Source organism: Mustelus asterias, chromosome 2 (assembly GCF_964213995.1).
Source record: "Mustelus asterias chromosome 2, sMusAst1.hap1.1, whole genome shotgun sequence".
In the NCBI taxonomy this organism is placed as follows: Eukaryota; Metazoa; Chordata; class Chondrichthyes; order Carcharhiniformes; family Triakidae; genus Mustelus; species Mustelus asterias.
The window spans coordinates 91,245,402-91,270,131 of record NC_135802.1 but is presented as its reverse complement, the minus strand read 5'-3'; the positions used below and the strand labels follow the sequence as shown (position 1 = coordinate 91,270,131).

At 43.0% G+C, this 24,730-nt stretch overlaps 1 protein-coding gene across 2 annotated transcripts in view; it reads right to left on the bottom strand.

Annotated features, from left to right (window-relative positions):
• The window catches only part of LOC144509624 (histone deacetylase 9), a 728,394-nt gene that overhangs the window by 363,315 nt on the left and 340,349 nt on the right, over positions 1 to 24,730 (bottom strand). The gene's annotated exons all lie outside the window — the stretch shown is intronic.

Here is a 24,730-nt window from a genome sequence, read left to right as displayed (position 1 = left end):
ATATTGGCCAAGAGCCAGAGATAATTTCCCTCTTGTTCTTTAAAATACTGCCATGGGATCTTTACATCTACTCAAGCAGGTAGGTGGGCCCTTGGTTTAGCATCTCATCTGAATGATGGAGAGTATAAAAGAATGACATAAATAAAAGGTTTGTATTTATATAGTTAGTGCTTTTCGTAACCTCAGGTTGTCCTAAAGCCTTTATAACCAATGAAATATTTTAAGTGTTGTCACTGATAGCAACCAATTAGCACACAGCCAAGTCCCACAAACAGCAATCTGATAATAACCAGATAATCTACTTTAATGATGCTGGATATTGGCCAAGAGAACAGGAAGGATTTTCCTGGAAGTTAACAGAAGTAAAACTCTGGAGAGATATAAAATGGGCTTCTGAAACACCCGAGCAGAATTCTCTGAGCTCGCCTGCGGCTGGGATTCTCCAGTCCCACTGCAGTGAATGGAGATTTGGCTGAGTGCCAAACTCTCCATTCTCGCTGGCAGTCGTGGTGGAGTGAACAACATTGGAAAATCCCGACCCCAATGTTTGCATTGTGTGGCATCTGTACGACATTCTGCACTCTCCCCTTTCCTTCTTTTTGAACTTTATGCTTCGTCTGTGTAGCATGCAAGAAACAATATTTTTCACTGTATACTAATACATGACAATAATAAATCAAATCAAAAATCTTTTGGCTCAGTTAAGAACTGAAAATAACTTCCAAGTGTGGGACTTCAGATAATTGCCGAACCAAAAAAAATGGGACACCCGACTTCTGGAAGAATGGAAGCGCATTTAAAACTGGACAAGCAAATACTGAAATAATATTTTAAAAAGTAAATACTGTATTTTCTTAAATGAGCATTCACGGCATATTTCCATCTTCACCCCCTGGGTGGAGGAAGTAATCATCTGGGTGAATTGTGCACTTGCTCTACAGTACGGCCAATTTTGATTTCAACAACAGCCCACTCAAACTAAAAGTGAAAGCTCAGCAATGGAAAAGCAATCCTCAGCTCATTTAAGACTGGTCTTATCACCAGCGCCACTGCAGAAACACTATTTAAAAAGCAGCCTCATAATGGTTCACTGGGAACAAGCAATTAAATCATTTAATTGTTCAAACACTTGAGACAAAACCGTATTCTACAAGTGGATTCTGTATCAAAGGAAACTGCCTAGTCCAGGATTTTAATATTCAAGAGGAACATTCATTCGGAAAATTCCAATGCTGGGCTATTTAAACTCATGGGACTCATGACTATCAACCTCTCAAATAAATATGGTGAAGGAGGCCTTGTGGATGAATGGGGTCACTGGGGCGGATGTTAAGGTGGAAAATGTCCAGGACAGGGGAGGCCTACGTTTTTCTTGTGGGACCTGACGGCGTGAAATAGTACACTTACTCCTAGCTCCACACAGTTAAGTGTAAGACTTGTATTTGGAGGCTTTTCCTTTTTCCTGGCTGATCGTGATTGGCATTTCCTGCTCAGGCTGGGCTTAAAATTACAGTCAGCCCCAAGGAAGTAATTTGATGCCAATTTGCATGACCTTGCTGACTGTGGCAGCATCTAGGTGACTATCCAGAATCTTAGTAAACCGGGTATTCTGAATACACATGCATTCCAATTATGCAGGGATTTCTCCTTCTATCTGGGCACTGTAGAACAATGGTTAATACTGCAGCCTCACAGCGCCAGGGACCCGGGATCGATTCCCTGCTTGGGTTACTGTCTGTGCAGATTTTGCATGTTCTCCCCGTGTCTGCGTGGGTTTTCTCCAGGTGCTCCAGTTTCCGCCCACAGTCCAAAAGACGTGCTGGCTAGGTACATTGGCCATACTAAATTCTCCCTCGGTGTAGCTGAACAGGCACCAGAGTGTAGCAACCAGGAAATGTTCACAGTAACTTCATTGCAGTGTTAATGTAAGCCTACTTGTGACTGATAAATAAACTTTACTTCACTTTACATACTTCTCTCAATCAACAGCAACAAAACAGATTTATTGATCATTTATTCCGTTGGCTGTTTGTGGAACCTTGCTGTGAAAATGGAGTACAGCAACAAGGTGATGAAGGAAGAAACCTTTCTATTGGGGAATACAAGAATGGAACAGATGCTGACAAGCATTTTGTCCTGCCTTCATTTCAGAGGTTGAGGGTAGGACAATAGAAGCCCTGGAGGGCAGCATGAGGAAAAAATATTAAAAATAGCAGAAAGGAAACTGTATCAAAAGGGCTAATGCCACTTAAATTTGCTAAGATACTATGATCAACTGAGGGATATCATTTATGAAACTGCAAAGTAATTGAGGGCTGGACAGGCATTTGCCTTCATATCAACAGCCACTGCTCTTCAAAAATAAATTCAATTGTCCTTTGAAGCATTTTTTGGGGACTTGATAAAGAATGCATTAAATGCACCTTTTATTCTGATAGAGAAATCCCAGGAGCAGTATTCCCAGTCAGTTCAAAGCAAACTGGCCAAGTAAGAAAGTGCCAAAATATATGGGTAAAATTTCCCACAGTGACTATGGATATATGGTCAGCTGTGTTGCATTTTTCCATGTGGGCTGAAAAGCACCAAGAGAAATCTCCAGACTGCATTTAAACTGGGCTGGAAGAGAGAAAGTTAACCTATTACATGGAAAATTGACAATCTGAGTAAGACACAGGAAAGGTACTGGCACTCTCATAACTGTCCCTCCGAAAGAATCAACCTTATCCTATCGGTTAGGGGAATACTTGAATAAAAAATGGGAAGATAGTGGAACAGAAATCATTTGAAACTTCTAAAAACAGGAGAACAATTAACATAAGGATGTGATTATACTGGAGGAGGTGCAGAGGAGATTCACCAGGATGCTGCATGGGATGGAGCATTTAAATTATGAAGAGAGTGTGGATAGGCATGGGTTGTTTATGTTGGAGCAGAGAAGACTGACGGGCAACCTGATTGAGGTGTACAAGATTATGAGGGGCATGGACAGAGTGGATAAGGAGCAGCTGTTCCCTTAGTTCAAGGGTTAGTCATGAGGGAACATAGGTTCAAGGTGAGGGGCAGGAGGTTTAGGGGGGATACGAGGAAAAGCTTTTTTACCCAGAGGGTGGTGATGGTCTGGAATGCGCTGCCTGGGAGGGTGGTAGAGGCAGGTTCCCTTATATCCTTTAAAAAGTAACTGGATGAGCACTTGGCATGTCGTAACATTCAAGACTTTGGGCCCAGTGCTGGCAAATGGGATTAGGTGGGATGTCGGGTGTTTGTATGTCGGTGCAGATCCTGATGAGCCGAAGGGCCACGTCTGCATTTGTAAAGTATTAATTTAAAAATTAGAACTGCACAAGAGCTGAGAAAAATATCACTCCTGACCCTAACATCCTGATAAAAGAATTCATCCTCTGGAGATTTTGTGGCAACCTGATTGCTCATTCAGCAGGAACTGACTGTACTACAAATGAACACACACCCTGCTTTAAAAGGAAGTGATTTTCTAGGAAAAAGTTTGACCAATACTCATTGTGTGTTTGTGGTAAGCAAACAGCCATTTGTCAATTTGTTATGCTGTTGTTGCATCCAACTAATCTCGTACCTTGAAATGAGATTTAAATCACGTTGTGTTTGGAAACAATATAAAAAGATTTGCTGAAACATTTAGAGAAGAACACTCCTTTAAATGCTAGCATTTTTTTTTCCCCAAGCAGATTAGTGCTTTGTCATTCAACATTGGATTTCATTGTTTAGATATCATACTGATGGCTTTTGGAAGCACAGCAAGCACATCCTGAATGCTGGTCATCCCACAGGTCCACAGACCACACAGATCAGCTACACTGAGTGGAGATACTCAACCCTTTGAGCACTGGATTTCCTTTGCAGCTCTTTAAGTATGCACCTGTTTTCTGCTGCACCACATCTGCAATAATATTTTTTTGCTGTAACTCTGCTAATGTTGAGCTATGTCTCGTTCCGCCTGGCCTGTGACAGCGACCCTGTTCTCCTTTGGGATCATTTTGAGGTCAGTTTGACAATACTTGGGCTGCCATAAAATTTACTGGAATCCAGGTTCGACTTTTGATGCAGCCAGACAAGGCATCTAATTCGAACATCTCACTGACAAAAGAAATATTATTATATATCACCAATACAGTGCCCCTATACAAGTCAGCCGTGCTGTCTGACACAATGGTACCATGACAACATTGTTGGACAAAATTATTTTAATTCTCCTCGATATGTTTTAGTTTTACATTAATGTAAACGGGAAAAGCAGCATCTACTGAACCATCCTCAGCCCAGGGCAAGTCTGTGTGCAGAAGCTGTCTCTATGTTTAGCAGTCTCCCGAGTAATCTAGGACACAAAAAATAACTGCAAAATCTTTTAGAACTCTGCCCTGAAGCAATGCTACTAAAAATAAGTCCTCAAGGGTTTCCATCAGACAAGAATTTTTAATTTTCCCCTTCACAAGAAGTGAATAAAGAGAAAAGAAATCCTCCTCTTACTGATGCACAGAAAATGCACATTCAAGATTATTTTTATACAAGCTCCTGAAAAAAAGTAATTTAAATCAACCATCAGACGTAATTATGAAATTGTGTTGTACTCACAGAACATATTCAATGGAGAATAAACCTGCTGAGGAAAGCAGGACTTCTACATCTCAATTGCAGTTATCAGTAAGCCAAAACAAAACACACAAAAAAAACAGCTTTCCACAAAGCTTTAGGCAGCAAACAAAAAATCCAATTTATTGGACTGTAATCTATATTCCAACCTTTGGGACTAAATATAACCCAGTTTACAGGAAAAAAATCAATAGTGCATCATAAGCGCAGGGCAAGTGCGTAAATATTTCATTGCACAGGGAGATGGCAATCAGCAAAGTGATAGCTCTGAGTGGGCAGGCTGTGGCCCAAAGGATGAGTCACAATTACTCAGTGCAACTTTGAAAAATCGCTTGTCCTTTGCATGTCACAAATGCCACCCACTCACAGCATTCCTCGGCCACGTATCATTAAAAAAAAACTTGGGTATGACTAGAGCACTTTATCATCGGAAAGATTTAGTTGTTTCTCTACAACCATAAACTGGGTATTTATATTTCTTTCTGATGCCAGCTTTACAGTTTGTAATTTCTTTTTTTCTTGTGGAGATTTTTGATAAAATGTAATCGAAATTTAAATTTCAGACAAACTTACATTTGGGGCGGCACAGTGGCGAGCATTACTGCCAGAGAATGGGAGAATGTGCAAACTCCACATGGACAGTGACCTGAGGCCGGAATTGAACCCGGGTCCCTGGTAGTAATGCTCGCCACTGTGCCGCCCCAAATGTAAGTTTGTCTGAAATTTAAATTTCGATTACATTTTATCTGCGTGGGTTTCCTCCGGGTGCTCCGGTTTCCTCCCACACTCCAAAGATGTGTGGGCTAGGTTGATGAGCCATGCTAAATTGATCCATTGGATGAAATCTTACCTGCTGTTCACAGCACGCCCCCACTGCAGTGAGGTTGGACAATTTGGCGGCCAGCCAATTCTCCACTCACTGTGGCTGGATGTGAAAATTCCACCAGTGTGAACGGTAGTAAGATCCCGCTTTACTGTGTGTGTCGGGGAGGGGGGTGCGGGGGGGTGGATCAGCAAGGTAAACACATGGGGTTGCAGGGATAGGGCCTGGATGGGATTGTTGTCGATGCAGGCTTGATGTGTCGAATGGCCTCCTTCTGCATTATAAGGATTCTGTGATTCCGTTTCTATTCTTTTCAGATCAATTTACCTCATGATGTGCCTAATTTATCAGAAACAATTTTTTGTCGTCCACTTTATCGCCGATTCTCTGGCTATCCCAAACTATGCACCACCTGCGACTAAAAGGGCAAAGGTGATATGTTCACTAGTTTTTGCCATGGCAACTGGGAATAGGGAAGTGCTGGTCCTGCAGTTTTAACAGGTAGGTTTGGTTTCTGCTCAGAACTTCCCTCTGAAGGTGAATGACGATCTTCCGGGGAGCAACAGAGAGAAAAATCTTGCAGTTAAAAAGCATTTTTCACAACCTCAGGATGGCCCAAAGAGGTTCCAACCTGTGAAGTACTTGCGAAGTGTCAGCACCATTGTAGGAAATGAACTAGTCAATTTACACATAGCATGGTACATATAGGAGAGTGTGATAATGACCATGTAACCTATTTTTAGGTGTTACTAGGGATAAATGTTGGCAAAAACATCGGAGAGAACTCCCCTGCTTTTCTTCAAAATAGTGCCAAAGGCTCTTTCAACTCAGAAAGCAGTTGTTTTTGTTTAAAGTCTCGACCAGAAGACACCGATGTTTGAAAATGCAGCTCTGTCTCTGTACTGCAACGGAGTGTCCACCTGGATCCTTTGCTCGAGTGTGACCTGAACATACAATATTCTGACTCAGAGGTGAGAGTGCTACCTGCTGATATCTGACTAGCATGTGCTGGTTCTCCACTCTGTTGCAAAACTAACCTGACAGAATGACATTTCTAAACTTATTTTCTCTTTAATATGCTGCTTGCTTAATATTGTCCTGTTACCCTAAGGGATAGACCTCCATATTAACTCTCCAGTGACCTGCAGGAGCAGTTAAGAAGTGAAATGCATGAAACCCCAATTCTCCATGCATGTGTTTTACAACTGATATTGTGGCGTCTGAGTGTTCTGCCATGGAGAGGCAGAATGCTTATGAACATTTTTATCTTGGGCTCCCACAGCACTGTAGGGATTTGAAGGAAAATGCTGCTTCACAGCTTTCCGAGTTGTCGGAAAAGTCTGCAGGAAAATGAAAATGAGTGTCGCTTGCTCCCCAAGGTAAGCTGCTATGTTAGCACTCCTTGGGAGCCAGCTGAAGCTGGAGTGACCCCCTTGGCTGTTTAAGGAAGCCTTGGCTTCCCTCAGCCCTGACAGGCTTTCTTCTGGCCCCATTCCTGATTGCACCACCCTCTGCCCCTGCTTATACTAATCACTAACCTCCCACCCTGATCACAGGCCTTTTTTCATTCCCACTGATTGCAGGCCTCACCACCACCCACCTACCCCCCTCCCCCGCTCCATCATTCTCGATCACAGGTCTCCCTCCCAATGGTTGGAGTCATTCCTGGCACAAAGGAATAAGATTGTGGTGGTTGGAGGTTTCAGGACATCACTGCAGGAGTTCCTCAGGGCAGTGTCCGAGGCCCAACCTTCAGCTGCTTCATCAATGACCTTCCTTCCATCATGAGGTCAGAAGTGAGGATGTTCGTAGATGATTGTACAATGTTCAGCACCATTCACGACTCCTCAGATACTGAAGTAGTTCATGTACAAATGCAGCAAGACCTGGACAATATGCTGTCTTGGGCTGACAAGTGACAAGGAACATTTGCACCAGAGAAGTGCCAAGCAGTAACCATCTCCAACAAGAGATTGCTGGTGACCGTCCTCAAGTGTTCCCAACTGTGGTCTTCTGGCACCAGTGTCCCTTTCTGCCTGCGGTTTAGGCTGTCCTTTTGGATGGCTACCATGAGGGATGGGGAGCTACAAAGTATTAAGATGCTCTTGTCATTAAGGCCAACAGGACCTCCAAGTCCCTCACTTTACCTGGTACTTTGTCCATTCACGGTAATTTTTGCAATCGTTAGGCACTCAATATGGGTAGAAAGGTTATCTGAGGTCTTGTACAGCAATGGTAGTATCCATACTTCAAGGTCAGAAGCTCTGGGTTCAAGTCCCATTTCAAGACTTGATGGCCATGGAAGGTGTGTTCATAACAAGGCCTAAGATGTTGATTATCATCCTGTCAATCCTTCCAGTTAAACTTGATGGAAGGATAAGTGTTTCTTGGTTAGCCAAACTGCAGGAAGCAATGGCAGGCCACAATATTATTTTACCAAGCATTATTGTGGACCAATCTAATGGAAATCCTTGATCAACAAAACCTTCTTCGGGCATGGTACCTGAAGGAGGAGGAGGAGAAAACTATACACTACAGGCAGTTAGAGGGCCCCATTCCCCCTTCAAGTGGTGAAATCATTGGGCCTGATTTTACCATTTTGAGTCTAAGTACCGAATCTGGGCGTCAAATAGATCCGAGCCTGGAATCCTCTTTCCAGCGCGCCCATACGCGTTTTGCCGGCTCCGGTCCAATTCGCGCTGTGGGCGGGGCTTAGCACTGCCGGAACGATCAGAGCTCTGAACTGCGCATGCGCAGTTTGAAAAAAACTCCGAAGCAGCGCGCCCGGGCGGGGAGAAAAAAGCAGAGAGAGCGGCTCTCTGACCCAGATCATCTGGGGGGGGGGGGGGGGGGGGGGGGCGGGGGGGGGGGGGGGGGGGGTGGGGTGGGGGGGGGGGGAGGAGGAGAGGGGGTGTGACGGGTCCATCTGGCTCACCAAGTCAGTTACAATATTGCGTTCAGCATCTACTGAACCATATTGGATACAAAGGATAATGGCATTAGGGTTCTGCATGTAAGCCTTGCTTATGCTAAAAATTAAATCCTTGGTGTTGGCAGCCATTCCTGGTGTTACAGTACTGAAAGCACCAGGAAGTTCGACCAGAACCATTCATTATCCTTTGTATCCAAGATGGTTCAGTAGATGCTGAACGCAGTATTGTAACTGACTTGGTGAGCCAGATGGACCCACAAGGCAGAAGGACCATCTTTGTGTTGACCAAAGTGGATTTAGCTGAGGAACATACAGCTTATCTTGCTAACGGAAGGATGGTGGAGGAAGACCAGCGATCGAGGTAGGTTGGGGGTGTGCTCTGCCGAGGGGGGCCTGCCTCCCAGGGGGTCTGATCCCGGGGGGAGGGGGGTCTGCCAAGGGGGGCCTGCCTCATAGGGGGGTCTGCCGGGGTGGTTAGCGGGCGGGTCCGCGAAGGATGGTGACTTCACAAGGGCAGAGAGGGCTTAGGAGGTTCCCCTGCAGAATAGAAATCCACTTCGGACTTTTATTCTGCAGGTCACTAAAAGCGTGGATTCGGAACGGGCCAGAAGATGGCAAAGTGGGATTTGGCGGTCGGGTTGGGCGTGCGGTTCATTAAGTCGATTTAAATGCATGCTACTGCATTTAAATCGTCGGGCCGCCCGATTCAGGCGCGGGCCGGACCCGCGCCCGAATCGGGTGTCGGTAAAGCTGCGATCTGCTTGGAATCGGGTGCCGATCGCGGTATAGGCCCGATGCCCAGCTTTACCGCGATTCCGTGCCCAAAAACGGGCGTGAAGTTTTGGTAAAATCGGGCCCATTGTCGTTAAAAAAAAATACACACACTGCTTGGACACCACTTCTCACAGCCATGTCAGTGAAACCCGAGAAATGGCTGGCACCAGTAGAACCTGCCTGAACTGCTCTTGCACACTAGAACATGGAACTCCAATGGCACTGGTTTTTAACTATTTTGAACGGGTATGAATTGATTTTTCCTCCTATAAATATCCCCCTATAGTATCACTCTCATCTCTGAGTTAAATGGTTTGGATTTAAGTCCCTTCTGCCAAAAGCATTAGGCTGATACTCGACTACGTATTAATACTGAGAGAGAGCTGTACCTGTAGAGATGCCTCCTTTTGGATGAAATATTAAACTTTCAGGCGGACATAAAAACCCTCATGGCACCATTTTGAGGATGAGCAGGGGAGTTATCCCCAATGCCCTGGCCACTATTTCATTCAACATCACAAAAAGAGCAGAATTATCACGTTGCCATTTGTGAGAGCTTGCTGCACACAAATTGGCTTCTGAGTTGAGGATTATCAAACAAAACTGAATACAAATCCACAAAAGGCGACATTACATTACAACAGTGAAGGCACTTTAGAAGAGTTTAATTGGCTGTAAAGCAGTTTGGGATGTTGTATGGCTGTGAAAAACCCTAGCTAAATGCAATTTTTTCTTTCACCAATTCAGGAAAAGATTATTGCGCAATTTGTTTTTGGAGTCATTTGTTTGAAAATATAATGATTACTTTTCCATAAATAGGAAGCATAGGGACAGAAGCAAGAGGAGGGATAAACTATTTGGCCCCTTGATCCTGTTCAAGTGGATCATGGTTAATCTTCTAACTCAACACTATTATCCTGCACTATATCACTTGGTGTCTTCATTATCTAGTAACCTATAAATCTCTGTCTTGAACCAACTCAGTAACTAAACCTCCACAACCCTCTGGGGTAGAAAATTCCAAAGATTTAACCACCTTCTGAATAAAGGAATTCCTCCTCAACCCAGTCCTAACTTGCCTACCTGTTATTCTGAGACTGCGCCTCCTGGTTCCAGAACCCCCAGCCTTCCTGTATTTATCTTGTTGAACCCTGTAAGAATTGTTTGCTTCAATGGGATCGTTCCTAATTCTTCTAAATTCTATAGAGCACAAGCACAGTCTCCTCAGTCTTTCCTCATAGGGCAACCACACTCCCTTTATTGCAAGTATCTCCCTCCTTAGGTAAAGAGACCAGCAATGCACCAGGTACATTCTCCCCAAGACGCTACACAATTACAGCAAGATATCTTTACTCCTGTACTCAATTCCTCATGCAATAAAAGCCAACATACCATTTGCCTTCCTAATTGTTTGTTGTACCTTCATGTTAGCTTTCAGTGACTTATGAAGAAGGACATCCAGGTCCCTTTGAACATCAACACTTCCCAATCTCTCACCATTTTCGAAATACTCAACATCTCTGTTTTTCCTACCAAAGTGGGTAATTTCACATTTCTTCTCATTATCTTAGATCTGCCATATTCTTATCCATTCACTAAAGCTGTCTAATTCTCCGTGAAGCCACTTTGCAACCTCCTCACAGCACATATTCACACCTAGTTTTGTGTCTTTGGCAAATTTAGAAAGATTTCATTTGGTCCCCACATCCAAATTGTGAATTGGATTGTGAATAGCTGGAGACCAAACACTGATCCTTGCGGTATCCCACCAGCCACAGCCCACCTACCTGGGGATGACTCATTTATTCCTACTCTCTATTTTCTGTCCATTAACTTATTCTCAACCATGCCAGTATATTAGCCCCAATCCATTTTACCCTAATTTTGCTCACTAACTTCTTGTGTGGGACCTTCTGAAATCCTTCTGAAATTCCAACTACATCACATCCACTGGTTCCCCCCTCATTTACTCTGCCAGTTACATCCTCAAAATATTTCAACAGGTTTGTCAAACTTGATTTCCCTCTCATAAATCCATGTTTACACTGTCCAATCCTACCATTATTTTCTAAATGTTCAGTTGTCGATGATCCTTGATCATTGATTCTAACATTTTCCCCCCAACAGATGTAGGACTAACAAACCTGCATTCCCTGTTTTTCTCTCCCCCTCCTTTCCTAAACAGTGGTGTTATATTTGCGACCTTCCAATCTGCAGGAAACATTACAGAATTGATAGAATTTTGAAAGATGACTACAAATGCATTTATTATCTCTACAACCACCTCTTTCACCACTCTGCAATGTATGTCATCAGGTCCAGGGAATTTCTCAAGTTTCAGTTCCATTAATTTCTCCAGGACCAATTTTGTATGAATACTAATTTCTTTCAGCTCCTCATTCTGACTAGGCCCTTGGTTCGCTAGTATTTCTGGGAGGTTTTTTTGCATCTTTCTCCATGAAGACAGACACAAAGACCTAGATTTACATCTTCATGGAGAGCCTCTCCATCGTGGCAAAAGTCATGGAAATGGCTGAAAATCCTAAGTCCTGCCATCATACCCATCATTTCCCATCTTTGCAGGGGCTGTACTGGAATTGACTAGGATTCATGATTCAAGGCAGCAGATGCCCATTTAAATCACCAGCCATTTCCACTGAAGTGAGATTTTGGAAGACCAGGAATGTGAAACCCAGAGTATGCAGATTAGTTGGAAGAGTGGAGATCTGAACTTGGTGGATTTGTTTTGGATAGTCAAGGTACCCCTTTGAAGAGGTGACATACACCCTTGACAGGGTCCCGGGACATATTTGGGAGAAATAAGGCATCCTTTGGGAGAGGAAAGGCACCCTTTGGGATTGTTAAATTGAACATAATTATCCACTTTGACTGCAAATATTGGAACTGTCAAAATGACGAAGAACTGTCCAGCTGTCAAGGAGCTGTTAAGGAACTGTCAAAAAATGTCAAAGTTGTCAAGAAAGTGCCCAAGGATACAATGTGAATTGGCACAGAGGGGGTAAATGCAAATAGTGGTGGTGAGGAGTATGGGTTAGCATGAGTTGGCACTAAGTTTCCATAGGGTGTATGGGGCAATGGTGATTAAAAGAGGGGCATGGATTGGCATAATGTGCATGATGGGCCATGGAGGCATGGATTGGCACAGCCTGGCATTAGGGAGCATGGGGTGTGTATGTGGGGGAGAGCTGGAGGGGTGTTTTTCCTGCTTCAATCTTTCTTTTATTCATATAAACACAGTGCTGTGTCACAGAGGTGGGCCTTCTGCCCAGCTCACAATCACACCCGACAACTTCCGTGTTCATTTTGGGTACATGAATAGGGAGGGAATAGAGGGCTAATACGAACCTAGTAAGGGCAGAAGTTTTTTTTAAGTTTAGTCAGGGCATCATGATCGGCACAGGCTTGGAGGGCCGTAGGGCCAGTTCCTGTGCTGTGCTGTACTTTTCTTTGTTCATTCCCAGGGTCACTCAACCCGACCACTATTTCACCCTGCCCCTCTCAACTGAAAATCTGACTTGTGGGCAGTCATTTTTAAAGGTCGACTTAAAGAGCCGGGAAATCTCCCAACTCTGTGCACCCAGCCCAGGGACGAAAATCTAGGCCAAAGTATTTGTTTAGTTTCTCTGCCATTTCCTTATTGTAAATTCTCCTGTTTCTGTCTGTGGTGGCCCACATTTGTTTTGCTAAGCTTTTCCATTTTACAGGCCTGTAGAAACATTTCAGTCCATCTTTACGTTATTCTCATATTCGATTTTCTCTTTCAGTTTCTTGGTCCTCCTTTGCTGAATTCTTAAAATAGCTCCCAGTCCTCAGGCTTACAGCTTTTTTTATGAGCCTCTTTCTTTGATTTAATGCAATCTATAATTTTTGATGTTAGCACTGGTTGGATCACTTTTCCTGTTCTGTTTTTGTGCCTCAGAGGAATGTCTCTTGTAACTTTGTCTCTAGCAAAGTAAAAGTATTTTCTATCACTTCATAGTTCGACAGTAGTAATTAATAATACACTGTAATATCCACGTCTGTCATACTAGCTTACTTCTCTTGGACTGATTAGATAGTAGCTAACATCTTGAAAATACTGTAGATGATTACATCAAGAAGCTTGTTTTTCCAGAATCGCCGATTATCGATAACACATTTTAAATAACCAGCTTTTCATTGATTGCCTAAAACTTGTTAAAATGTAACCAAAAGTCAGAGATTGGGAAATAATTTCAACATTTGTGTTATTTCCTTTCGGATACCAATTCCAGACAGATAATCAACATGGAGCCAAGGAAGGAAATCCAAGAATAACTACTGGCAAAAAAGGACAAGTTCCTGTGTTAGGGTTTTCAAATCAGGAATGTTCTTCGAATTCTGACAGCATATTTTTGAAAAGGCTATACATATATTCCTTGCCCTGAACTCACTTCAAAACTGTGTGCTATAATCCTCTCAAGGGCATAACCTGTTTGTCTGATATTGACATTCCTACTTTGGCCTCTGTTCAGGTCAGCGTCACTGAAAACATTGCATTCTATTTGTGGCACATTGTATCACCTGCTTTGAAAAAGGAGATTAGCCCTGCAATTAATATAATGCACCTTTGCAGCAAAATTTCTTTCCATATCAATTCTGTCAAACACAAGTGGAATTTTACCTGTTTTTGGCGGAGTGCAGCAGCGAGTGGGAAAAGTGGCATTGAGGCTGCCTGCACTAATGGCGGATTTCTTTACCATTTTGATAGGAACATAGAGAAGGGAACTGAGGGGTGGGTCCCTCAAAGTCACATCAGTGGGCGGATTCTTTCTGAGCACACTTGCCAGCAGCTTAGTTTTTAAAAGATCGGGGTGCCATTTTTAAAGGCCGTCCCAGTACATAGAAGAAAAACGAGAACACCCCACACCCCTGCAACCAAGCTTCCCCCACCCCACCCCCCAACCAACCCCTACCACGCAACCACCCCCAGCGCTGTCCTCTGGCTCTGCCCCAACGCTGCCAGGCCAATTGCGATTATTGAACATCTGAGTTTGTTGTACAGGCCGACAATTTGTTAATTGTCTTCTTATTGGCTCAGTGTTTAATGCTCTGTGTTCTTCTTCTTTCTAGTTGACTACTTCTGTTTTTGTTTTTCATTATTAATTTAATCAAAAACATTTTCTCCCATTTCAATCCCACAACACCAAAAATAAAATTCGACAATGACCAAACGGAAACAAAACTCTCCGAGATAAACAATTGACCAATAAAATAGTACCACACCCACTGAATTACATGCTGCTAAAAATAACATTTTGTAAACATAAACATGACAAATTTCCCTCGAATTTCCAATAATTCATCTGTCTCCTTGTGATGCTAGAGTGCCTTGAAAAGTATTTCTTTAAATCATGTTCTCTGCAATTAAGCAGCTTTGGGTTTTTTTCCATTGTTGCCGAGCTGTCTGCTAGAAGTCTTTTTATTGCTGCTTCAATGGTTTGAATGGGGTTTTGTTTATTTTTACTCAGGGCCTCAGGTACTTTCTGGGATTTTTTTAATGAATTGTTGGAGAAAGAATGATTGAGAGGTCAGATGACAGGAGTTCCTTCATTTTCAGTTTTGGGCTGCCAGCTGCTGTTTTAGTTTAGAAGGTTTTTGGACATCAGACTGAAAAGCAGTGATTCTCTCTCTCTCTCTCTCTCTGGTATTGTAAATTCTGCTGGCTAGCTGGAAGCAGTTCTTCTTGCCTTCCTGGAGTGAGAATTCTGTCTCTTGCAGTGGTTTGCTGGCTAATAGCTAGAGGTCAGCAGTGGCATTACCTCGACCTCGAGGGCTGCTGGAAGTTCCAAGGCTGGGAAGTCAGAGGTTCAATTCTTGAACCAAAGAGCTAGGTTCTAACATCAAGGGAGAATCCTTCTTTTCTGTTTTAAACCTATGGCAGGTGTATGTTTATAGGGAAGTTTGCTTGATTGGAACATTTCATATAGTTAAGGTTTATACAATATCATGATTTTTTTTTCTTGTTTGTAATTGGTAAAGTTATGGCTATATGTTAACTGTATTCTTAAATAAACTGTGTTTGATAAAAGCTCCCTAGTGGGTCATTTGAATCATACCTGAAGTGAAACATTTCGTGCTTATCCTAGCCAAATTCAAATTGCAAAACTTATGACCCAGGCAGATTTCATAAATACTTTGAGTTTCTGACCTGAATTATAACACTCCTTCACAAAGAACGCAATGCATTTCACTGACTTCCCGCTCCTCCAATACTTCATGGTCCTCACACAATCGGTGGTGTATGGAGGTGACGGAAGTCTTGCCTGCTGGTGAGAGCCTCACCTTTTGGAAAACCTGTTGAATTAAGTGCTACATAGGGCAGTGATGAGACTTTTCCGGGATCAAGGATCAGAGGCCAGCAGCTCTTCAGTGAATGGCAGCACAGTGTTCAGGGACAGCGGAGGGGGAGGGGGTGTAGTTAGGCGATCGCTGCTGTCAGTATTATGCCCACATGAGCTCAAGATGGACACAGGCACAAGCGATAGGTAGTGGGCTTGGAATTGTGGAGTGGGGTTGTAGGACACAGCCAGAGCAGGGGAGTGGATCTGTGCAGCCCCCCTTCCCAATGTTGGACCCTTTGATCAGACGTTGAATGCCTTTCGACAACGGGGCTTGCTTTTCAGGTTGCCTGCAACGTAGGTCCCTTGTCCACCACTGATTGAATAGCAATGGGATGAGACCCTAAGTGGACATCTGCCCACTTAGGGGCCTTAATTAACTATCTATGAACCTTCTCACCATGTATTAATCGGGGTGAAGGCAGAAAGGTGGCAGAGTCCTCATACGCCACCCTCCTGCCTAATTAAATGCCTCCCATCACCAAACTCATCACAGGAGAGGGCATTAAATTCTCTCCAAGACGTGAAATCTCCACAGAGACACATACGGAATCCTCAATGACACTACAATTCGAATAAGTCACTAAGCAGCTGGAATCCCTACACAAACATGTAAATTAAACTACCTATGTGACTTCTGACAAGACCAGAGTTTCCATAAGGCAAAGCACAATGGAAATCCATTGCATGCACAAACTGGCCAGCTGAACTCTATTTCTTTATTTTTTGTAACCTCACAGTTAAAGAAAACAGATGGAAGCCAATGAGAATATACATTAGTAGAAGCCAATGAGAATAGGAATTAGCCCAAAAGAAAAACAATACCACCGTTAAAAAAAAACTTGTATTTATAAATCTCCTGCCACCTGAGGATATTCAAAGTGCTTTGGAATAATGAATTACATCTGAAATGCGGTCACTATATTTTGTAAGAAACACACACATGCATAAGGAGACTCCACAAAGAGTAAATAGATGAATGGTATTTAGTCTGTTACAATGGTGATGGTTGAGGATTGGGTATGCTACTGAGATAACATCTCTGCTCTTCTAATTCGGATCTGATTAAATCACAATACATCTGGCGAGGAAATATCAAAACATTATCAGCAGAGAAAGAGAGAGGAGGGAAGGAGCGCAGTGTTACAGGGAATAAACTGGAAGACAACAAGGACTCCAATTCCAATCAACACATTTCGAGTACTGCCAACCAACAACAGTGGGGGACACAGGAGCTCAATCCATACGTAACCCTGAGTTTGCCATGCTCAGCTCAACTACTCTTTGTAAGAATTGACAGCTTGTTCGATTTTCTTTTTCTCTCGCTCTGTGTGTTACTTCTATGTTCTTCTCTTTCTGCTTCCACATATTACCACCAATCAAGGACACTGCCAAACCTGCCGGCAAGTAATCTGTTCAAAGCTATCATTCTGTAACCATCCTTTGGATAAAATGTTAAACCAAGGTACTTGCCACCCAGGTGAACATTAAAGCACTGAAATGGCACATTCAATATATGGGAGGATGAGATTATTTACCTTCTTCATTCAAACTCATCTTAAAATGTCTTAAAACCTAACAGACATTTAAAGGCCTGCAATTTCTCTAGTTCTGGCGTTCCTTCCCACCCCTCCCTCCTCTGATCCATGCTCAGCTCCTGTTCAAGAGCATTTTGATTTTTAAAAATGTTTTCAAGTGAATTTGCATATCTAAGCGTACTCAGCCTGAAACCATTTCTCACCAACAAGCATACCTCAAAACTTGTCACTGCCACAATCCCCTGAATGCTTTTCATTTTTCAGTGGTTCTCAACAGCAACCTGTGCCTCATGTGTAGTATGGCACAACTGCAAAGTATCAAATTCTTGAGAAGAATAGGGCAAAGCACAAAACAACCATTTTAGACAAAAAGGCAAAATACTGCAATATTGGAACCCAAAATCTTGGCCTTTTGGCTAAGAGCAAGCATCAGATCAAGCCCAAGATGGGGTGCAATGCCTTATCTTGTCAGCTTGTACTGTGTTTGTTTCTCTTGCGGGTACCGTGAATTGGGATCAATTGGAATTTGGCTTTGGGTTTTGGAGTAAGCAAGAAATGGATTTGGATTGCCCATTCCACTCTGAGCATTGGCTTTGTAATTTTAAGAACGGAATAAAAAATTAAATAAAACCTGAAATCGTCTTCAGTTCTGATGAAGAGCCAAAAGACTCGAAACATTAACTCTGCTTTCTCTCCATACAGATGCTGATAGATCTGCTGAGTTTTTCCAGCATTCACTGTTGTTATTTCTTAGACAATCTTTGTTCTCATAACTAAAAATGGAGAATGGAAGTGCACGAACATTTTATATGGGGGGCAAGAGTTGAGAGCAGAGATAAAGATGGAATTGAAAGTTATGTTCCTTCTGTATTTCCAGAATTACCAGAAAATCTGATGTTTATCATTTTAACTTCAAGGTCATATCAACATTCTGAAAGATAACATAAATGTTCCAGCAGTTTTAATACCAATTAAAAGATAAGGTGAACATTAGCACACATTATTGAGGTTGGACTTAAAACCCAATTTTCTTTTGATGAGGGCATGAAGGCAAAAAATACAAGTAATTTAAACAGGATTTCCAAAACTACTGTGAACAGGCTACTACCAATCATCACGGGAAATAATTACATTAATCTATACACACAGAAATATGTTGGGCACGGAATCACATATACTTTGCAGGAAGTGTAATAGACACTGGCTTCAGTACAACTCATTGATTTAGCTGCCCCTTTTTTTAACAAATTAAGCAATTTGATTAACAAGAATAGCTTTTTAAATTCATTTAAAGTTTGATATCTGTTTGGGGAAAACGACTTCAACAGTACATGAAGCACTATAATGCAAAGGAAGCTCTGTTGGCTCATATACTATTTTGGAGAAAGGTTATACACAACAGTAAATGACAAAAGTTTTCCTAGCTGACCAAACAACAATGAGGCAGCTGCAACGACACTTGAAATACTGCTTAAGTAATGTTTTTTGTCAGATAAGTACATGCAGATTTTCACTTGGAAAAGTCCATTATGTTAAATGTAATTTCAAACACTAAAAGTACTTTTTACTTTTAAGTTTATTTATTCGATTCCCATATCGCCAATTCGCATGCATCTGCACGCGTGCACTCTCTCACACACATCCATTTGATTAGTCCCTTACGCCTACTACAATGAACTCTTCACAGAGAGATCAAAAAATGAACTATTTATTCCATTGGGTTTCAACCCTGAAGGTGGTCCACAAATCAAATACTGCTATACAACGTGTGCGATAGCCAAAGGATTTAAATACTTCCCTGCTATTGTGTGCTCTCCAATGCAATTCTATGCTGAATGTATTAGCAATTTAACCATTCTTCTTGAACACAATGTATGCATCTGAACGTAAATCTGCAACTGGTCATGCAGGGTTTTGGAACTTCATCTTCATCTGCTGCAGAGCAGACATAAGCTGGTAATTTGAAGTTTGCACCTTTTCCTCTTCCCAACCATCACCTGGTCTACCACTGCTCCAGCTCAATGCTTGTAGATGCTACCAGTGCACGCATCACAGTATTTGCTGCTTCCTGTTCTTTGATCAAAGTAAATAAAATGGCAAAGAACAAATGATGAGGAATAATCCAAAGTCTCCCTTTGGGAATAATACGGAAATAGATTTCTGTGCACTTGCATACATCCTGCAGTCTTTCCTATAATCACATTACACAGGAACGTCCCTGAAACATGCATGATTCTGAGGGAGTTTGACAGGGTAGTTGCTGAGAGACTGTTTCCACTCATGGAGAAATCTAGAACCGGGGGCACAGTTTAAAAATGAGGGGTCTCATTTAAGATGGAGATGAGGAGGAGTTTCTTACATGAGAGAGTCATTAGTCTTTGGAATTCTCTTCCCCATTAAATTGTAGAGGCTGGTCATTAAATGTATTCTTTTAAAGCTGAGTCAGGCAGAATTTTGATTGCCAAAGGAGTGAAGGGCCATGGGTAGGGTGGGGGGGGGGGGGGGGGGGCGGGGGGAGGGGGGAATGGACAGGCAAGAAAATGCTGTTAAGGCCACAATCAGATCAGCTATTATCTTAGTGAATGGTGGAGCAGCTTCGATGGGCCAGATGGCCTATTTCAGCTCCTATTTCTGATGAACTTATGATCTCTGTGATTCCATCTACAATGACTCTTTACAGTGCAGTGGAGGCCATTCAGCCCATCGATTCTGCATTGGCTCTCTGAAAGAGCAATCAACCTCGTCCCACTCCCCTGCAACCTTACACATTCTATCTTTTCGGATAGCAATCCAATTCCCTTCTGAACACCTCAATTGAATCTGTCTCCCCCACTCTTTCAGGAAGTTAGTTCCAGACTCCAGTCACCCTCTGGGTGAAATTTCTCTTCCTCATAACATTTCTACTCCTTTTGCCCTTTATTTTGAATCTGTGCCCCCTAGCTCTTGATGGTTTCTTGAGAGAGAACAGTTTCTCACAATTTACCCTGTCCATACCGCTTGAGGGGCATGGTGGCACAGTGGTTAGCACTGCTGCCTCATACTGCCAGGGACCCAGGTTCAATTCCAGCCTCGAGTCATTGTCTGTGTGGAGTTTACACATTCTCCCCTTGTCTGCATAGATTTCCTCCGGGTGCTTGCTGGCTTCCTTCCACAGTCCAAAGATGTGCGGGTTAGGTTGATTGGTCATGCTAAATTGGCCCTAGTGTCGGGGGGATTAGCAGGGTAAATGAGGGTTACGGGAATAGGCCTGGGTGGGATTGTTGTTGGTACAGATTCGATGGGCCGGATGGCCTTCTGTACTGTAGGGATTCTATGAATACCTCCTTTAGAGTTTCTCCCTTTGTTTTATACTGTCTTTCCATAATTTTCCTGCCAAAATTAATCACCTCACACGTCTCTGCATTGAAGTTCATCTGCAACTTGTCTGCCAATCCACCAATTTTTCCTTTTGAAGTTCAGGGCTATCCTCTTAACAGTTGACAATGCTTCCAATCTTCGTATCATCTGCAAATTTTGAAATCATACTACAGTCTAGGTCATTAATATATATCAGGAAGAGCAAGTCTCCTAACACTGACCCCTGGGGTACTCCATGCAAGCCTTACTCCAATCTCAAAAACAACCATTTATCAGTACGCTTTGTGTTCTGTCACTTCCAATCTCTAACATGTCATCAGCCAGTAGCATCAAGTAAAGATGCAGCATGTCATCTCAGGAAGGGGAAATTGGAAGCCATGTAATTTCAGAATTCCTGCTATTCTTCATTGCTACTTTTTTGATATAGACAGGATATAAAAGAGAAATATAATGCAAGTTACTAAAAAGGACAAAACATATACTGCAAGCCACCCGGACATGGCAACAAATGGAAGTCAGGTTCTTCACCACAGGACAGGCAAGAATCAGGCCTGAATTTTCATAATGATGGGGAGCGCCTCTGATACTGCAAAAACGGCAGACACACCCAGAAATATAGAGTCCTGCCTCTGCCCCCAAAAACACAACATCTACCATTTTCATGGTGGTGAGGGTCACATTCGTACATGCACATTCCACGGAAGCAGCTGCACATTTATTTTTCTTTAGCATATCTTCACACACACAGTTTTTTCCTCTGTGGAGAATAGTAGGGAAGTGGTAGCAAGATTCCGGAGCTGATTACCAGCCTGGTTAACACTCCTTCCATGGCCAATAAGTCCTGGCGTTAGGATGAATCCAGATCTTCTGGTCCAGAGTAGGGGACTCTACCACTGTGCCATAAGAACTTCTAAACTGCCTGCATAGTCTCTCAGTTATCTGCAACATGACTTGCTCAGAGTCGACCTGGTAGGAGTGGTCTGATCTTTGTTCATTTCTTTCATTAGGCAGGGTATACATTCGGTGAAGTGCAGCTATCCCTGTGGAATTTGTTTCCAACTTGTCTTAACTGGCCCAAACTTGGGAAAAACAATTCAAATTATCTTGGCTGGGTCTGCTGCACTCTCAGAACAGTTTTTCTTCCCTTATTGACCCGTGCACCCATGTGTCCTCGAGAAATTTATGCCCGAGAAGGGTGCATTGCGCTTCATGTGAAAGAAGGTACAAGATCAGCATGGCACATTGATGCCAGTCTGTGTGAGCAGCCAGAACCCAAAGAGAAGGCTGAAGGTTAGACTGATGAGGCTGCACCACAGGCACCATTGAGGAGAGGCAGGACCACCAGGTACCACTCTGTGGGAAGGCTAGACAGATCTTTGACAGCATACCTCAATATGATGGAGCACTATTGCCAAAGGCGACTGAGATTAAGCTGTGAGGTGGTGACAGGCATGTATCACATGGTCCAGCAACAACTCGAACCACACTCTATTGACCCCAAACCCTGCCAGTGGCTGTAAAAATAATTGCTGTTCTCAACTTTTATGCCTCAGAGGCTCTTTCCAGGGTCAGCAGGAGATGTGTCTGGTATAGTCCAGTCAGCAGCAGCACAGTGCATTAAGACTGTAAGTAACACCTTCTTTGCTCGTGTGGGGGAATCACATTATTTTCCCTGAGGATTTTGGGTCCCAGATGCAAATGGCCACATCCTTTGCCCAATTAATAGGCTTCCATCAGGCATAGGATGCTATTGATTGCACCCATGTTGTCACAACATCTTCAACTAATAATTCAGACACATTCATCAACCAAAGGTCATTCCACTCAATGTCCAGGTGGCTTGTAACCACAACAAAGTCTTCCTTCAAGTGTACGCAAGGTTCTTTGGCAGCTGCCATGACTCCTTCATTCTGAAGAGTTCCCAACTCCCTCAGCTATATCAGCAGCAACACAGATTTGTGGTTGGTTTCTATGGGGCAAAAGAACTTGAATAATGACCCCCTTTTGGATCCTGAGGCCAAGCACAACTACCACAGTAGCCAAATCATCACAAGGAGTACAAATCGAGCAGACCATTGGCAGTTTAAAAATACACTTCAGGTCCTCCAATCACTCAGGTGGGATTCTACACTATGGAATCAGGAATAATAGTGGTGTGCTTCATGCTGTACAACATTGCACAGTGGGGTGGCCTCGAAATCGATGGTATCACCGTGGACAGAGTTCTAATCTCAGAGTAGGGGAAGTCGGAGTCTGATAATTCTCAAATGGACCCAGGGGAAAAACAGTTTGGACCAGTATTGTTATTTCCCTATTTACTGGTGTTCCATTTTAAAGTATACAAGACCAATTCAGGCCAGTATTCTTATTTCCACATTTACTATTTTTTTTCCTTCTGGGAAGGAGGATGAGGAGGCCGCCAATGGCAGAGCAGCTGGGAAACATGGCCATGTAACCAGGGCTGACTCTGCGCAAGACGGGATTATCGCTAGATGTGTCCTTGTGTAAAATCAATTCACAGAAGATCCTTCTATCTCAATTGCCATCAGCCAATCCCTGGTGAGCAACGTCCAAGTCAAGTACCTTTTGTAAGAGCAATATATTGCAGATGTTGAAAAATTGAAATAAAAACAACATGCTGCAAAAACTCGGCATCTGTGGGAGAGAAATGGAGTTAATGTTTTGAGTCCAATATGACTCGTGGAACATAAAGAACCTTTTACATGATTGACATTACAGTTACTCAGGGGAATACCCATCCCCCACAAGGGAGAATACCAATATCAATGAGTTTGACTCAGTTCCATCAAAATGGCTGAAACCTTCGCCATTTGCAAACAGGTAGGGTAAGGGTCCTTCACAAGCTGGCTCCCTCACATAAATGCCACTGCCTGTAAATGAGGTGCCAAAGCCACCGCCTTGTCCATTACACCATGCCCACAATGCTTAGAGTGACATGATTAATACTTCACACCCTCTACATGATGCTAGGATTGTATGTACCAGCCGACATGCAGAAAAAGAATATTGCACAAGGCGAAACCACAACTGTGCAATGGCAGCTCTCCAAAAAACTTATGCACCACTTATTTGGGCCAATGGTCTAGTTTCTGAGGTAGACACCATATGCAGCATTCTAAATTTCCAGAAACCTCTGCTTCCCTCACAAAACACATCGTCTACCACCTAGAATGCAAATACTGTGAAAATAGTTGTCATGCAGCAGGCAAATAATATTCGCCAGAGCATACATAGCCTGTCGAGCTTCAATTCTTACACTTAAACCAATGTGTGACACTGCCATGTGGATGAATGCCTTGCACCCAGTAATCATGCTTGAAATGCATCTACTGCCCAGAGTCTGTTCATGGAGTTTGATCATTGAGCTTCCATTCAAATTAGTTTGGGTGGATAATGAAAGGAACAAGGAGCATCTCAGTGGCTTTGAACATTGGATTGTTACGACAGTAAGAAGTCTCACAACACCAGGTTAAAGTCCAACAGGTTTATTTGGTAGCAAATACCATAAGCTTTCGGAGCGCTGCCCCTTCGTCAGATGGAGTGGTTATCTCCATCTGACGAAGGGGCAGCACTCCGAAAGCTTATGGTATTTGCTACCAAATAAACCTGTTGGACTTTAACCTGGTGTTGTGAGACTTCTTACTGTGCTTACCCCAGTCCAACGCCGGCATCTCCACATCATTGTTACGACAGACCAGGGAAGAGCGGCACAGTGGTTAGCACTGCTGCCTCACATCGCCAGGGACCTGGGTTCAATTCCCGGTTTGGGTCACTGTCTGTGTGGAGTTTGCACGTTCTCCCCATGTCTGCGTGGGTTTCCTCCGGGCGCTCCGGTTTCCTCCCACAGTCTGAAAGAAGTGCTGGTTAGGTGCATTGACCCGAACAGGCGCTGGAGTGTGGCAACTAGGGGAATTTCACAGTAACTTAATTGCAGTGTTAATGTAAGCCTTACTTGTGATTGATAAATAAACTTTAAGGAAGAAACTCTCCAATGCCTCACAATTCAGGCAATAACATGTTCCTGATGATTTCACCTCAAGATGGACCTCAGCACCCTGCCTTCATTATCACTGGTAAGACCACTCTTCATAATGTTACTTTTTTTTGAATAGACTCCGAGTATCCTATGAGTTTATGTAAATATATTCAAAAAATGCTCAAATGTGATATATACACACACAATCTGAACAGTGTAACCACAGTGAACCCATTAGAGCTCAAGGAAACAATTGCATCCCACCCTTCTGCACAATCTTACAAATGACTGTGTTGCCTCGAAGGA